Source organism: Anthonomus grandis, unplaced genomic scaffold (genome assembly GCF_022605725.1).
Source record: "Anthonomus grandis grandis unplaced genomic scaffold, icAntGran1.3 ctg00000507.1, whole genome shotgun sequence".
NCBI classification, from domain to species: domain Eukaryota; kingdom Metazoa; phylum Arthropoda; class Insecta; order Coleoptera; family Curculionidae; genus Anthonomus; species Anthonomus grandis.
In genome coordinates, this window is record NW_026088521.1 from 40,476 (window position 1) to 54,215 (window position 13,740).

Consider the following 13,740-nt stretch of genomic DNA (forward strand, 5'->3'; position numbering starts at 1 on the left):
TTTTGACGTCTTCGAAAAATGCCGTTTTTTTGAAATGTCAGTGGTTTTATACCGGGGTGAGACGAAATGAAATTTGCTCGATTATTTTATTAAAATTATTCGAATATATACACGGGTCAGTCGTAATGATCTACTTAATTTAAAATAAGAATTTAGATATTAGGTGAGTTTTTACTATTTAGTTTATTATTAATAAATGTTAACAATTCTTAAACATTGCTTTTGGGATATAAATAAAAATTTTTTGAAATTATTGATTTTTAAGGTTAGTCGAGTATCATAACTTTTTTGGTATTGGTGCGATTTGGTTGAAATTTGGTACCTAGTACCTATTTCGGATAAGATTAAGAAATTTTTACAGATATTTGACATGACTATGTTTTAAGGTCACGTGACTACCTTAACTTTCTTCCTATTTGTCCGATTTGATTGAAATTTTGTATGTGGGGTTTATTTAGGATGCAATTATTAATTTTTCACAGATATTTGACATTTGACTTCCGGGTCACGTGACTATTGTAACTTTTTTGCTATGAGTCCGATTGGGTTCAAATTTGGTATTTGGGCTTTATTTAGGATGCAATTATTAATTTTTGACAGATATTTGACATTTTACTTCCGGGTCACGTGACTATTGTAACTTTTTTGCTATGAGTCCGATTGGGTTCAAATTTGGTATTTATGCTTTATTTAGGACACAATCCATAAATTTTGACAGATAATTGACAAATTATATTTTAAAGTCACGTGACTTTCATAATTCTTTTGCTATTGATCCGATTGGGTTGAAATTTAGTATTTGGGCTTTATTTAGGATGCAAGTAATAAATTATGACAGAAATTTGACATATTGAATTTTAAAGTCACGTGACTTCCATAACTTTTTTGCTATTAATCCGATTGGGTTCAAATTTGGAATTTGGGGTTTATTTAGGATGCAATTATTGATTTCTTACAAAATTTTAAAATATTAAGTTCTAGGGTCACGTGACTATCAAAATTTCCTATTTGATTAAAATTTGCTATTAGATGATATGTATATATTTGTAGATAATATTTTGTATTACCCTATTCCTTTTATCTTAATTAGTTAAATTATTTCTTAAATTTGCTATTCAAAAAAAAAATTAAAAAATCATCTGTTCGAATACATAGGCTTTAAAGGAAACTTATCTTCTTTCATAATATTGTAGCATTATTATAGATTTTGAAAAATTTTGTCATTAAGCTTTTTCATTACTTTTTGAATGGTCTTTAGCCAGAAAAAAGAAATTTTGAATTTGGAGCATGTTTTGAAAAAATTTTCATTTTGGGCCGGATTTTGTTCGAAAATCGAAAAATGCAAAGAAATAGGTTTTCTGTTCATTTTAGAGTCAAATCGATAATAACCTTTTTGAAAGGTATCCTGAAGTAGTACAAGATAGAAAAATAAAAAGTTGAAATTTTTCCATAGGGCTCTTGATAATTCGATATTTATGATTAATAGTTTTTTACAATTTTCTCCGAATCTGTGATAGCTATAATCAATTAGTTTTAACATTTAAATACCTCGTAATATTCCCTAGAACTTTTGTTTAGGACAAAAAGTTGTCAGAGTTATAGTTTATTTATAAAAAAATAAAAACCATTTTTTCGCAATTTTTCATGGCTATACCCCTTTCGATTTTGGAGCAAAAAAAAAATTTTTTTTTTTGGGGTTTTTTTACTGGAAATTGCCAACTTAGGGCTTACATTATAATTTGTCAGTTATCATTTTAAGAAAAAAAAATTATACCGTGAGAAAAAACCAGTTTTCTTTTGTTTTTCCCACATTTTTACTTATATCTCGGCTTCTATAGCTTCGATTCAATTCGTTGATGGTTTCTTTTATTTCTAATTCTCCTCCTGTCAATTCTTTTGATATTTTATAACTATTACATTTTAAAATAAAAAGAAAAATTAAAACAAATCAACGTAAAATCCTGTTTGTTCTATTTCAATAAATAGACCCTTATGGGAACTTCTCTCTGAATTTGCTAATAAATTATGACAGATAACTGACATTTGAGTTTCAGCCCAGGTCACGTGACTACCGTAACTTTTTTGCTATTGGTCCGATTCTGTTGTAATTTGGTATTCAGGCTTTATTTAGGATACAATTAATATATTTTAACAGATATTTGAAATATAAGACAGTATATTGACACACAACGCGACTATATAACAAATTATGGTTCTTTGAAGCATGATACCCCAACCACTGGTCATCTCTTTCCTTGGCATATAAACGTTGGTACAGCTGATAATTTTTGTTTTTTTTTTAAGAATTCCTTTATAGCCCTTCACAGACAAGACCTAAAGGTTCCAAACTGGTCCCCACGGACCAAAAGTATAGGAGCGAAGCGACTATACTTGTTACAATACGCTTCGCGTATTGTAAGAACGCACCGGAAAAAAATGGTGGAGGTTCCGACTTGCGACACATAAACGCTAATAACTTTTGTTCTATGGCGAATTTTTTTTTCTGGTTTTCACCGTTTTATGTGGGAAGGTTAAGGCTACGTGATGATGTAAATTTTTTTTGGCCACGCCGCCCCGAAGGGGCGGGCGTGGCAAAAAAACCGCTTTTTTCGCGAAAACAGTCGGTGCAGCAACTTGTGGAAAACTGACTGAGCCAAATTTTCTGAAACTCATTGACGTCAAAGGCCTTTATGCAAAGCAACTCCCAAAGGGCGCTTTTTAAGATAAACCCTTTAGAAGTCGGATTTTTCTGTGAATGAATTTTGAACTTTTTGCGCGGTACCTCGCGGACTTAAACGGCTGTGGGGCCTAAACGGTAATGTTCCCGACAATGCGAATAAAACAGCCCTTTTCTACGTAAATGTAGCTTTCTTTTTTATTAAAACTATTTTTTTCCAAAAGAAACTCCTTTCGAGATAAACGAGCTCAAACTTAAAATTTTTTTTTTCGAAAAAAAAAAAAGTGAATTTTTCGAGAAATAAATTTTTATCTACTTCTAAAAAATTTTTTTAATTTTTTTTGTTTACACCGTTTGAAAGCTTAATCCTTTAGGATTAAATAGAGGTATTATTCATGGTGCTACATATTATACAGGGTGAGCTGTGTTAACAAATATAAACCCCTTTTTGAGCCTTTTTTTGACCGTTTTTTTTTTCTTTTCTTAATAACTCTTTATTGGCAGCACCTAGAAATTTCAAACTTTCAGCATTTTAAGAACTTTTTAAATGCTATTTTTCGACATAGTCTACAGTCTTCTACGTAGAGCGGTTTTTGCTCTACACCTTTTTTTAACTTTGACGCTTTATACCGGCATACCTATGACACCTACGAAAACCATTTTTTTTCTGAAATCACCGGACACTATCTGGCTATAATCCACTAAAAACCGTTTTTCTTCAAATGTTACCGTTTTTCCGCAACGAGCTGTTATTTAAGAAAAACCCCCAAAAATAAGCCGTTCCAATCAACCAGTCATACCCTCGAGACACAGGGAGCCAGCTCATGGTAAAATAACGTTGGCGGTCCAGCACCAAATTGACCCAATGTAAAGGCATACGGACGACGTCACTATCGAGTCGCACATGGTCTGATGACGTAAGCGCGGGGTTTTCGGGGTTTTGTGGCGGCAAATTCGGCCCGTTTGCGCTACGAGTTAGAGTAGGAAAAGCGGTTTGAGAGAAGGATGGAGTAGGTCTGGCAACAATTATAAACGCGTCGTGTTCGTCTCGTGACGTCATGAGTTATTTTATTAATGAATATTATTAGTATTATGGGGACAATTTTACGCGGTTTCTTGATAAATTATTAGGATAAATAAAACGAATATAAATATTAATAAATATATATTTGAAATATACGGAGGGTATTGATATTATGGAACATTTATGAGGATAATAATAGTATATAAATAGAATTATACGGGGGGTTTTAAGGTTTTAAGGCATTTATAAGGAAAATAATATTTATAATAATAGTAATATTAATCTACAGGGTGTTTTAAAGTTTAAGTGCATTAATAAGGAGAATATTATTTATAATAAAAGTAATATTAATCGTCAGCATATTTTAGGGTTTTAGTGCTTTCATAAGGAAAATATTATTTATAATTATAGTAATCGTATTATAAAGGGTGTTTTAAGGTTTAAGGACATTTACAAGAAAGATAATATTTATAATAATAGTAATAGCAGCATAAAGGTTAAGACAAGGTATAAATATCTGGAAAAAAATAATAGTAATAATAGTTTTATTTTAGTTAGGGTTCTTTTAGTGGGGGTTGCTAAATTGGTAATAAATTTATATAAATAGTTTATCAATTTAGAAAAAAAAGACATTGATGCGTTGTCAAAAAAAAAAAATTTTTTTTTATTATTTTACTATATTACTGATATCACGGCTTTTATAGCTTCAATTCAATAAGTTGATAAATTTTTTATTCGTTTTCTTTTCTTTAAATTTTTTTTATTTTATTATAATTGCCTTTTAAAATAAAAATTAAAAAAAACAAACAAGAAACAAACCACTTTTTCTTATCCTAATACATTGCTTCTTATGGGACCTAATCTTTCTATTTATATTGTGGCACTCGTATGAATCGTTGAAAAATTTATCATAAAGCTTTTTTACTAGTTTTTGAATGGTCTTTAACCAGAAAAAAGAAATTTTAAATTCAGAGCATATTTTGAAAAAATGGTCATTTTGACCCCGGATTTTGTTCGAAAATCGAAAATTGCAAAGAAATAGGGTTTCTGTTCATTTTAGAGTCAAATTGGTAATAACCTTTTTTAAAGGTACTCTGAAGTAGTGCAGGATAGAAAAATAAAAAATTGATATTTTTCCATAGGGCTCTTGATAATTCGATATTTATGTTTTACAGTTTTTTTCAAGTTTCTCCGATTCTATGATAGCTAGAACCGATTCGTTTTGACATACGGATATCCCGTAATATTCCCGAGAACTTTTGTTTGAAACAAAAAGTTCTCAGACTCACAGTTAATTCAGAAAAAAATAAAATCATTTTTTCGAAATTTTTCGTGGGTATACCCCTTTCGATTTTCGACCAAAAAAAAAATTTTTTTTTTATTGAGTTTTTTTACTGGAAATTGTTAGTTTAGGGCTTACTTTAAAATTTGTCAATAATCATTTAAAAAAAAAAAAATTGTACCGTGGGAAAAAACCAGTTTTCTTTTGTTTTTCCCACATTTTTACTAATATCTCGGCTTCTATAGCTTCGATTCAATTCGTTAATAGTTTCTTTTATTACCGATTCTTTTCCTGTTAATTCTTTTTATATTTTATTACAATTGCTTTTCAAAATAAAAATGGAAAATAAAAAAAATCGACATAAAAACCTGGTTGTCTTATCCCAATATCCTAATAAATGGGACCCTCTTTTCCCTTTATCTTGTGGCACGTATAAATCGTGGAAAATTTACTTAATAAACTTTTCTACTAAGTTTTGCATGGCCTTTAAGGTAAAAAAAGAAGTTTTGAATTTTAAGCATAATTTGAAAACGCAAATAAAATTATTTTGAATTTAGCGATTATCTGCATACTTTGGTGAATACGCCATAACTTTCATCAGTACGACAGTGAATTAATTGATGAGTTGATTCAGCATATCCACCCTAGATGTCGCTAAAGAATTAACATTAATATTTTTAGTATATTTTTTTTTATCTTGGATGGCCTTTTTAATAGAAAGGTTTACTTTACTTACACTCATGAGACCTAAACTTTTTTGCTCTTGGTTTAACCTGGCTTTTTAGGGCAGAGCCTATTCCCTTCACCAAAAATGTAGGAAATAGTGAAAATAATATTGTCATTTGCCAATAACGACCTTTATTCTCCTTAATGTTTTTAGGCTCTAATGCTACATAACATACAATCATAATTTTTAATGAAGATATTACGTGTGTGTCTATAATAAAAAAATTTATATATGTACATATAATTTCTGCATATTCTATGTGAAGTATACAACTATTATTTAAATAATGTATAAAACTAATTAACTTAATAAGATTACAAAAATATTTATTACATGTCAAACCTGTATACAACTGAACTTTGTCATGATTATTTTTTATGTGCTCATATGAAAAACTTAATTTTAACTTCTGCACTTTTTTCTTTCACATCCTCCAGTTTTTTGCGGCAAAATGAATTTTAGCTCTGCTGTTGGTGCAAAATTGAAATCATGTCCCTTACTGGAATTCGACACCGGCTCACCTTCTACCGAATTGTTGACAGTTTCTCTGTTTGAAGTACCATGCTTCAAAGAAGTGGACGAACTTGTACTGGGTATAGATATGTTTGTACTAAGCAATTCTGGGGTCTTGTCGACTTTAAGTATCTCCGATTTTGCAATATTTTAAAATTTGAGCATAAAGAGTACTTTGAAAAGAATAGATTAAGAGAAAAAAATTTGCGGATCATTCACATAGGACGCTAAAAAATAATATTAAATTCTGTCAAATAAAGAGGTCTACTCTACTCTATTTGATGATCGAAACTCGTTGCCATTGATAATTACATTGTCAAACTTTTGACATATGATCTCGCAGTTGCCAAATTTTGTATATATGTAATAAGCAACAAGCACATCTAAAAAGCATATCTTATATAAGAGAAAATATGAAAGACATCTAAATCTATCTGCCAAAATGATAGCAGTGTTTTTACACTATAATAGTGAATGGGTTTTATTTTTACACACATTTGTACACAAGCAAAAAATGTATTCCCTTATGCAAAGGTTCGTAGCCTCCACATTTTCTAACATTTTGAGATTCTATTCATATGAAAAAATACAGAGAGGGCTCGTAAATGTCGAGCACATGGGGGGCTTACGCCCCCCATGTGCTCGACATGTGCTCAACCTAACTTAATCAATCCTAACTTAAAACAATTTATCCCAACTCAACCGAACCTAACCCAACCCAACCCAACCCAACCCAACCCAACCCAACCCAACCCAACCCAACCCATCCCATCCCATCCCAACCCGCCTCATCTCATCTCATCCCAGCCCAACCCAACACCGAGGCACACGGGGGGCTTATGCCCCCCGTGTGCTAACCCAAAATCAACCCAATGCAATTCAACCGAGCCCAAAACACTAAAAACATTCATTAGAATCATAGAAGAAATAAAAAATTCTTTAATCAAAGAACATGTATGGCAACGCTGTCACCTCGCGGCGTTATGTGAAACGTCAATAAAAAAGAATAATGAAGGAAGGTGGAAGGGAATTTTGTTTTTGTTATTTATATGAAAAATAAATATTCTTTAGACTCAATTTTAAATAGAATATGCCTATATTTCATTTTATTTTTAATTAGGATCGAAATCTAAAAAGTACCAAAACAATAAATAATACATTATGGGTGTCTTCGGTATGTTTTCTTACACGAAAATAAAGGGACTTATAATTACCATAAAAGGTAAAATCTTTTTTTTTTATGTTATATAAACAATTTCGGCTTTTTGGTCATGTTTTATGTATAATTTAATTTAAATTAAATAATTTTTCCAAAACTACAAAATTCTTAGTAGCAAAAAAAATAAAAAAGTAAAACTGGCAGACTTGAAATCTGAACCCAGGCCGACCGGCTCATAGTTCACTCTCATTACCATTAAGCCATAAAGCGCTTGCGGCGAATGTTCGAAAACGAGTTTATATCGTACATAGGTACACATTGTCATGATTTTTTTTGTTTTTATTATTTTATTAAAGAAAATGTTATTCATCCTCCAATTTTTTCTGCTTAAAATAGTCCAAAGAAGATTAGCTTTCTATTTCATATTCAAAAATGTTAAAATTCGGAGATACCTAAAGTCGACTAGAACCCAATTCTGTATTTACCTTGAAAAAAATCAAGCTTTGAAATAAATAAAGATAAGTTGCAAGTATAGACTTACCTAGGTTTTTGACAATTTCTTTAATTTCTCCTTGGTTAACCTCTTTGCATGTGGAAAAGTAGTGAGGCCATTCATTGTATTTTTGTCAACAATTACATACCAATGCATGGACTGAAGGTTTTTTATCCATTTGCCTACAAGGAACAAAATTTATAGATTACCTCATTTAGGTATTAAAAAAAATGAAAGATTTAGTAAAAATACCTTAGTACCTATTCCTTGGCAAAGATATTCATTTTTCTTTTTCCAGGGGCTCTTTTGAAAATTTAAAGATATGACAGGTCCGTTTTTCGCTATGATGCTTTCAATCTCGTGCAAAACACATAACCTTTGTTGGTGTAGTCCACTAAAATAACAAAAACAAAATCAAATATAACAATCAAAACATTATGACATAACCTTAAAATGTATGTATTTTCATAAATTTCAGGATTATTCACTAAAAATTGGTAATTATGAAACTGAATTAAAAAAAAAAAACTTGTATGTGTGTAATTGTGATACTTACATTTTATTTTCATATAGGAAAGTAAGAAAGATGCGGAGACTTAAAAATATCTTCCAACATTTGTTTGGATTTTGGGAACTTCCGTTGCCGGTGGCGTTTATGCTTGTGGGCCGGAAAGTGACATTGATAAGACAAGTGAAAGTCTCTTCGTCTTCTTCTTTTTTTCTTCGATTTTTATGGCTTAAGCCCGATAGCAACCAAGGTGAGTCAGAATTATGCAAAAACATGTTAAGGTGGCTTTACATAAAGGAATTAAGCTGTTTACCTTCCAAACAATACCAAAGTTGTTAATTCGTTTTTTTAGGCATAATTAACAATTAAATTGTAAATAATGGCTAAGAGTTAAACGATACACTTTTTAATATTAAAATTAATAATAGACAGAATTTTATAACTTTTATTGCTACAGAATAGATGTAACTATTTGGTAGTATAGTACTTTTTTCAATCGGACCAAAGCAAATTTTTTAAATTATTTCCAATGTTGATCTGGTTTACGATTTTATTACCGATTCATTTTAGAACCCTGACATAATTTTGATATATGCAGGTTTTGAGAATATTTTCTACTAAACTAAAATTAAAGAGCGGAGCGTATTGTAACACATCATGGTTCTCTGAAGCATGATACCCAGAAATAAGTAAGTAATATTTCAATGAAATTTATTTCTGATTATAATATATAATAAGACCTTTCCTTTTCTCTCTGTATTTACTATAGATTGACGAAAAACAAAGAAAAACACAAAGTCACGGTCTCACAACATGTAATTAAACGGGCTACACGTGTTTCGCTCTAGTTAGAGCATCATCAGTTACAGCATAAGTGTGTGGATGGCTTCTAAAGGCCTGATGATGCTCTAACTAGAGCGAAACACGTGTAGCCCGTTTAATTACATGTTGTGAGACCGTGACTTTGTGTTTTTCTTTGTTTTTCGTCAATTTTGTATGTTGGTCTCTTAGAGAATAATGGATGAGATTTTTGGATTTACTATAGATGTTAATTTTTTCGAAGTACTAAAAAAAGAAAAAGTTGGGTAGAGCACCATGCCGAGGCAAAGATTTGAACTCAGAGCCTTATGAGGATACGGCAGGTCTCTTCCCCACTGCGTGTTTAGGGCACTCCTTGGATAATTGTCGAGATTTTTTTTTTAGTACTGACAAAAATTTTAAAAATTTCTACTGGTCCCCACGGACCAAAGTAGACGCGAAGCGTCTACTTGTTACAATACGCTTCGCGTATTGTAAGAACGCACCGGAAAAAAATGGTGGAGGTTCCGACTTGCGACACATAAACGCTAATAACTTTTGTTCTATGGTGTATTTTTTTTTCTGGTTTTCACTGTGTTATGTAGGAAAGTTGAAGCTATGTGATGATGTAAATTTTTTTTGGCCACGCCGCCCCGAAGGGGCGGGCGTGGCAAAAAACTGCTTTTTTCGCGAAAACAGGATCTTTGGCGGGTGGGGGAAAATTGACTGAGCCGAATTTTATGAAACTCATTTACATCAAAGACCTCCACGGAAACCTGCTCCCAAAGGGCGCTTTTTAAGATAAACCCTTTAGAAGTCGGATTTTTCTGTGAATGAATTTTGAACTTTTTGCGCGGTACCTCGCGGACTTAAACGGCTGTGGGGCCTAAAAGGTAATGTTCCCGATAATGCGAATAAAACAGCCCTTTTCTACGTAAATGTAGCTTTCTTTTTTATTAAAACTATTTTTTTCCAAAAGAAACTCCTTCCGAGATAAACGAGCTCAAACTTAAAATTTTTTTTTTCAAAAAAAAAAAAAGTGAATTTTTCGAGAAATTAATTTTTTTCTACTTCTAAAAAAATTTTTAAATTTTTTTTGGTAACGCCGTTTGAAAGCTTAATCCTTTAGGATTAAATAGAGGTATTACTCATGACGCTACGTATTATACAGGGTGAGCTGTGTTAACAAATATAAACCCCTTTTTGAGCCTTTTTTTGACCGATTTTTTCTATTTTTCTTAATAACTCTTTATCGGCGGCACCTAGAGACTTCAAACTTTCAGCGTTTTAAGAACTTTTTAAATCCTATTTTTCGGCGTACTCTACAACCTTCTACGTAGAGCAGTTTTTGCTCTACACCTTTTTTTAACTTTGACGCTTTATACCGGCATACCTATGACACCTACGAAAACCATTTTTTTTCTGAAATCACCGGACACTATCTGGCTATAATCCACTAAAAACCGTTTTTCTTCAAATGTTACCGTTTTCCCGCAATGCGCTGTTATTTAAGAAAAACCCCCAAAAATAAGCCGTTCCAATCAACCAATCATACCGTCGACACCACGGGAGCCAACGCATGGTACAAAATAGTTGGCGGTCCAGCACCAAATTGCCCCAATGTAAAAGCATACGGACGACGTCATTATCGAGTCGCACATGGCCAGATGACGTAACCGCGGGGTTTTCGGTATTGTGGCGGCAAATTCGGCCCCGTTTGCGCTACGAGTTAGAGTAGGAAAAGCGGTTTGAGAGAAGGATGGAGGATGTCTGGCAACAATTATAAACGCGTCGTGTTCGTCTCGTGACGTCATGAGTTATTTTATTAATGAATATTATTAGTTTTATGGGGACAATTTTACGCGGTTTCTTGATAAATTACTAGGATAAATTAAATGAATATGAATAAATATATATTTGTAATATACAGAGGGTATTGATATTACGGGATATTTATGCGGATAATAATAATAGTATAAAAATAGTAATTATACGGGGGGTTTTAAGGTTGAGGGCATAAATAAGGAAAATATTATTTGTCTTAATAGTAATCGGAATATACCGGGGGCGTTAAGGTTTTAAGGCGTTTATAAGGAGAATAATATTTATAATAATAGTAATATTAATCTACAGGGTGTTTTAAAGTTTAAGTGCATTAATAAGTAGAATATTATTTATAATAAAAGTAATATTAATCTTCAGCATGTTTTGAGGTTTTGGTGCTTTCATAAGGAAAATATTATTTATAATTATAGTAATCGTATTATAAAGGTTAGGACAAGGTATAAATATCTGGAAAAAAAATAATAGTGATAATAGTTTTATTTTAGTAGGGTTCTTTTAGTGGGGGTTGCTAAATTGATAATAAATTTATATTAATAGTTTATCAATTTAGAAAAAAAAGACATTGATGCGGTGTCAAAAAAAGTTGTATTTTTATATTTTTTTACTATATTATTGAGATCACGGCTTTCATAGCTTCAATTCAATAAGTTGATAAATTTTTTTATTCGTTTTTTTTTCCTTAAATTTTTTTTATTTTATTATAATTGCCTTTTAAAATAAAAATTTAAAAAAAAACAAGAAACAAACCACTTTTTCCTATCCTAATACATTGCTTCTTATGGGACCTGATCTTCCTCTTTAGATTGTGACACTCGTATGAATCGTGGAAAAATTCGTCATAAAGCTTTTTTACTAGTTTTTGAATGGTCTTTAACCAGAAAAAAGAAATTTTGAATTTGGAGCATATTTTGAAAAAATGGTCATTTTGACCCCGGATTTTGTTCGAAAATCGAAAATTGCAAAGAAATAGGGTTTCTGTTCATTTTAGAGTCAAATTGGTAATAACCATTTTTAAAGGTACTCTGGAGTAGTGCAAGATAGAAAAATAAAAAATTGACATTTTTCCATAGGACTCTTGATAATTCGATATTTATGTTTTACAGTTTTATTCAATTTTCTCCGATTCTATAATAGCTAGAACCAATTCGTTTTGACAGGCCAATACCTCTTAATATACCCAAGAACTTTTATTTATTACAAAAAGTTGTCAGAGTTATAGTTTATTTATAAAAAAATAAAAACCATTTTTTCGAAATTTTTCGTGGGTATACCCCTTTCGATTTTTGACCAAAAAAAAAATTATTTTTTTATTGAGTTTTTTTACTGGAAATTGTTAGTTTAGGGCTTACTTTAAAATCGGCCAATAATCATTTTAGGAAAAAAAAATTGTACGGGGAAAAAAAAACAGTTTTCTTTTGTTTTTCCCACATTTTTACTTATATCTCGGCTTCTATAGCTTCGATTCAATTCGTTGATTATTTATTTTTTTTTCTTATTCTTCTTCTGTCAATTCTTTTGATATCTTATTACTATTAACTTTCAAAAATTAACCTAAAAAATAAAAAAAATCCACGAAGAAACCCGGTTTTCTTATTTCCAAACATGAATTCTTATGGGACCTAATGTTTCTCTTTATATTGTGACACTCGTATAAATCGTGGAAAATTTTGTCATAAGGCTTTTTCACTAGTTTTTGAATGGACATTAGCTAGAAAAAAGAATTTTTGAATTCGGAGCATATTTTGAAAAAATAGTCATTTTGACCCCGGATTTGGTTCGAAAATCGAAAATTGCAAAGAAATAGGGTTTCTGTTCATTTTAGAGTCAAATTGGTAATAACCTTTTTTAAAGGTACTCTGAAGTAGTGTAGGATAGAAAAATAAAAAATTTACATTTTTCCATAGGGCTCTTGATATTTCGATATTTATGTTTTACAGTTTTTTTCAATTTTCTCCGATTCTATGATAGCTAGAACCGATTTATTTTGACATGCGGATACCTCATAAAATTCCTGAGAACTTTTATTCGAAACAAAAAGTTGTCAGAGTTACAGTTAATTTAGAAAAAAATAAAAACCATTTTTTCGAAATTTTTCGTGGGTATACCCCTTTCGATTTTTGACCAAAAAAAAATTATTTTTTTATTGAGTTTTTTTACTGGAAATTATTAGTTTAGGGTTTACTTTAAAATTTGCCAATAATTATTTTAGGAAAAAAAAATGGTACCATGGGAAAAAACGAGTTTTCTTTTGTTTTTTCCACCTTTTTATTAATATCTCGGTTTCTATAGCTTCGACTTAATTCACTGATGGTTTTTTTACTCCTTTTTCTTCATCTGTCTACTCCTTTCATATTTAATTAGTATTGGCTTTCAAAAATAAAACTAAAAAATTACAAAAATCCACGAAAAAACCCGATTTTCTTATCCCCAAACATCAATTCTTATGGGACCTAATCTTTCTATTTATATTGTGCCACTCGTATGAATCGTGGAAAAATTTATCATAAAGCTTTTTTACTACTTTTTAAGTCGTCTTTAAGTAGAAAAAAGAAATTTTGAATTCGGAGCATATTTTGAAAAAATGCTCATTTTGACCCGGATTTTGTTCGAAAATCGAAAAATGCAAAGAAATAGGTTTTCCGTTCGTTTTAGAGTCAAATCGGTAATAATCTTTTTTAAAGGTACTCTGAAGTAGTATAGGATAGAAAAATAAA

At 30.9% G+C, this 13,740-nt stretch overlaps 1 long non-coding RNA gene across 1 annotated transcript; it reads right to left on the minus strand.

The window, feature by feature from the left end:
• Window positions 1-7,008: 7,008 nt before the first annotated feature.
• Window positions 7,009-8,871, minus strand: LOC126749707 (uncharacterized). The gene is made up of 4 exons (XR_007665262.1): window positions 8,432-8,871; window positions 8,128-8,269; window positions 7,924-8,057; window positions 7,009-7,867 (listed from the first exon to the last, which is right to left on the minus strand). It is a non-coding gene; the product is annotated as an uncharacterized LOC126749707 (long non-coding RNA).
• Between the last annotated feature and the right edge of the window lie 4,869 nt (window positions 8,872-13,740).